This window comes from Sturnus vulgaris, unplaced genomic scaffold (genome assembly GCF_052056855.1).
Source record: "Sturnus vulgaris isolate bStuVul1 unplaced genomic scaffold, bStuVul1.hap1 Scaffold_148, whole genome shotgun sequence".
Taxonomy (NCBI): domain Eukaryota; kingdom Metazoa; phylum Chordata; class Aves; order Passeriformes; family Sturnidae; genus Sturnus; species Sturnus vulgaris.
The window spans coordinates 367,045-370,977 of record NW_028276067.1 but is presented as its reverse complement, the minus strand read 5'-3'; the positions used below and the strand labels follow the sequence as shown (position 1 = coordinate 370,977).

The following is a 3,933-nucleotide window of genomic DNA, read 5'->3' as shown; positions in this document are numbered from 1 at the left end:
GAGGACACTGAGCTCACACCTCACTTGGGACCTCTCAGCTCCTCCCAAGGGCAGCACAGGGACAGCTTTGCTCTCTGCTCTCTGCGACCAGGGACAGGAGCCAAGGGAATGCCAGGAGCTGTGTCAGGGGACGATTAGGCTGGCTATCAGGGAAAGGTTTTTTTCCTCAGAGGCTGGTCGGGCACTGAATAGGTTCTCCAGGCAATGGGCACAGCCCCAAGGCTGCCAGAGGTCCAGGAGCGTTTGGCCAATGCTCTCAGGGATGCAGAGGGTGGGACTGTTGGAGTGTCTGTGCAGGGCCAGGAGTTGGACTTTGACGATCCCTAGGGGTCCCTTCCGACTCAGGAAACTCTTCCCATTTTCCCCTCTTTCCTCTCCTTGCACAATGCTCTCAGCTTACTGTTCCACCGCATGTTCCACTTCTGAAACCTCCGCTACTTCTTTCCAGTTCAAGCACAGTTCTACTGGTTACAATCCAAAGATAGACAGATTGGAAAACAACCAAAAAGAAACACCTGTTTGGAATGTCGTGCTCTTATCTGCATCTCGAACTATGAAGTCGATTGTGCCTTGCAAGTTCTAAAAGCAAAACAACAACAAAAAACACCCGTTTTAACATAGGGATTTGCTTTCTTCTAAGAAATCCATATCCCTTCTCAAAATGGATCTATTTCAGGAAGAGATCATCTTGAATAGATCACTTACTATCTAAAGAACCTGGAAGACTCAAATCCGTAATGATAAGCCTGTTACCTTGTCGTTTTCTGTTCCAAAGGCAAATGAATTTGCTCAAGTGCCGTTTGTAACAAGGACAGAGCTCAAAGTGTGGCTCTGAGAAATGTTTTGGTTTCCCTCTCCTATCTCTATCAAAAGCACTTTCTTCAATGGCTGAAACAATACTTGATACAGTCTGAATTTTAAAGGTCATGAAAATTTTCTCCAAAGTGAAAAATTAATATAGCAGTCAGGTTTGAAACCAACGGGAATTTTTGTTTTACCTGTTTGAAGATTCCCTTCACACTAAAATGCTGGCTGATGGATACCTAGAAGAAATCAATTCCCACAAAATGCTTCTGGGTAAGCCATTACATCATCCATTACAATTTGCTTCAGTGTCCCGTTCCTGTCCAATTGAAGGTCCCTGTTTAAGAGACTCAAGTACGGAGAGAAATAAAATTTAAAATGACTACAGTGCCTTTAAATCTAAATCGAACTTCCTTATCAATCTCATAAAACCTTTAGGCTAAATGTTGCCGTTGATCTGTTTCTACTGAACACAATCACGTCCTGGCTTGTTAGAGATTAGTTCATTACAAAGAAAGAAACGCACAGAAGTTAAAATATTTCCAAAGAAGCATTTGACATCCTTCCTTTTGGATGGGGAACCATTCCAACACTGCTTACATAAGAGGTCAAATGACTGTCTTCCATGTTAGTTCTGCACTGTGCTCAGCGGAGCCTTTCTGGTTTATTTGCCTTTGACTTGGACATAAAGCTGAGTCTTGATTCAAGAAAAAATCAATATTCACACTTGGTTTCATTTACACGGACATTGGCTTGGTCTCCTAAACAAAGAAAATGATGGGGAATTTTTGTAGGAGTTCAGATAGGTAACATTCTCTTTCCACAACCTGGCATTGTATTTTCACTTGGTCTCTTACCTCCGGCTATGTTTTAACGGCTCAAATTATTAGGAAGAGTATCAAACCTCCAGCTCTAACCACAGTCCCACTGCGAGGTGTGTGAAGGTATGTGCATCTGCCCCTCAGGTCCATACTGCTCTTCTAATGTGCCTCTGATCGAGCAGGTAGGAAAGACCTCCTGGGTGTGTGAACAGTGCTGCTTCCTCTATGGCTTCAGAGCTGCTGCTAAGATCTTCAGGAAGGAGAGCAGTATTGTACCCATTTTTAGATGGTTTTTAAAGTTGCCAGTGCTTGGCTGTCTTAAACATCTGAGTTCCTAGAACTTTGAATGAGATCAAATCTATGAGTGAAGTGATGATGGTGCAGACCAACTTCTGATTCCAGTGATCCAAGAATCTGCACTACTACTTTTACCTTCTGAATAAGGCATGGATGTGATGGTATGCACAGTAATACTGATGTGCTATGGTTTTTGAATGCTGGCAGTCTTTCTTTGTCCCATTCCTAAAGCGTGGGCATTATTTGCCTTAACCTTGTTCAGTAGGGACATTATTCTATATTCTTACATGAAGTGAAAAGCACTCTTTTTCCATACCTTCACACAACAGCATTAAAACAAGGCCTAAGTAGTACAACCAATATTCAAAGATGCAAAGCAAAGATGCTCTACCTTTTAAGTTTACCATACAAAATTCATACCTTGTTCTAATTTGATCTCAAGAAGAAAGGGTGTTCTCCAAATACTCCTTCAGCTCTTCCTCACAGCTCACCGTTTTCCTTTTTTCTAAGATTGTATCCAGATCACTTTCATCATCTAAGGCCACATTAAAAAGCTAGTAAAAATGGTTTCGTAGATACTAAAATCTCCCCAACTATTTAGGATTCAAGGAAGTTAATTGTGCACATATCTTCTACACCCAGAAGAGAAAGCTACCTCAGCAAAACTCATCGCCTATGAAAATCTTCCTAGATAATGAACACCTCTGACACTGCCACCCCAAGTTGGTGTTCTGAAACAATGAGAACCTCACATCCAATCAAACTCTAGACCTGCACAAGATCTCGTCATAGCAACTTGCAGCCACTTTCTACAGAAAGCAGCAGTGATCTCTATCACTGTTGCCATACCAACAATAAGACAGGACTGTCCATTCAGCATGAATCAAGCAGTTAGCAAAAATGCACCTGACAGAATGAAACTGAAGAGTAGAAATTCCCATCTAAAAGTCAAAGATTACATTTTTAATTTTATAGCAGGTATTTTGAATTTCAGAGGGCTCTTTGCATTAAGAAGTCCTGTCTTTATAGCACACCCTTGTTTTTATGTTTCTACCTGGATTATGGCCATTTAGCCGTCTCCTTCAAATCACTCCAAAGAAAAACATTCAAGTGGACAAGTTCTTTCTAAACTGCTGGAAGGTGAAATGAATGAGTAAGAGGATATGTAACATGATAAAAGGCTGCCTGGAATTTTACGACTGGTATCCAACATGGTGCCTTCTATCTGGAGAGTAAAAAAAAATCAGTCTCCAAGTAAACTGGTAAGAATGCGGATTCTCAAAACTTCTGTTTATTCTGGCACCATAAAGCACCAAATCACATTCTATCATTTATCCCTTTAGAAACAACTGCCCGACTTTTTTTATGTATAGAAAAGATTGGAAGACATTTGGGAGATCATGTCCAGCTATTCCTAAAGTCTGATCTTAAGCAGACTGGGCCATACGTCATTCATCGCTATCCTATGTATTTCAGATAGAAATGATCATAAAAATACAATCTATTTCTATTACAAATAATAAACACAAGAATTATGAACATTTCCACATGAAACTCTTCCACACCAAACTGTTTCTCTGGAGTGTTTTGTCACACTATGGACCTCTTTCTAAGGTGACATCAATAGCCTACCACGCAGAAGGCATTGCAGGTGGGAGCACAGGAAGAACAGACTAATCCCAAGGAGTGATGAAGATATATGTCATCAAATAAAAGAAACGTACATCCACGTGCTCCACTTCTTCTTCAAACCTACATTTTCGTTTCTCAGTCATCTGAAGCATGTTGGAGTGCACAACTTCAGCATCTTCTGCTGTGCAAATGTTCATATCTAACAGGGTCATCTGAAGGAAAAGAAGAACAAATTATTGACATGCACAGAAGAAATACTGTGTGGCTTTCAGAGAGCCTGGCTAAACGTAGTGTTTCTTTTCTTGTGATGGACAGAGATAGATTCAGCCTCCTACATGCCATATTAGATTAGTAAACAATACCATCTGGTTGGACACAA

The 3,933-nt window shown here is 40.8% G+C and overlaps 1 long non-coding RNA gene across 1 annotated transcript; it reads right to left on the bottom strand.

The window, feature by feature from the left end:
* Positions 1-401: 401 nt before the first annotated feature.
* LOC148219368 (uncharacterized) lies at positions 402-3,716 on the bottom strand. The gene is made up of 3 exons (XR_015799808.1): positions 3,647-3,716; positions 2,343-2,457; positions 402-464 (listed from the first exon to the last, which is right to left on the bottom strand). It is a non-coding gene; the product is annotated as an uncharacterized LOC148219368 (long non-coding RNA).
* Between the last annotated feature and the right edge of the window lie 217 nt (positions 3,717-3,933).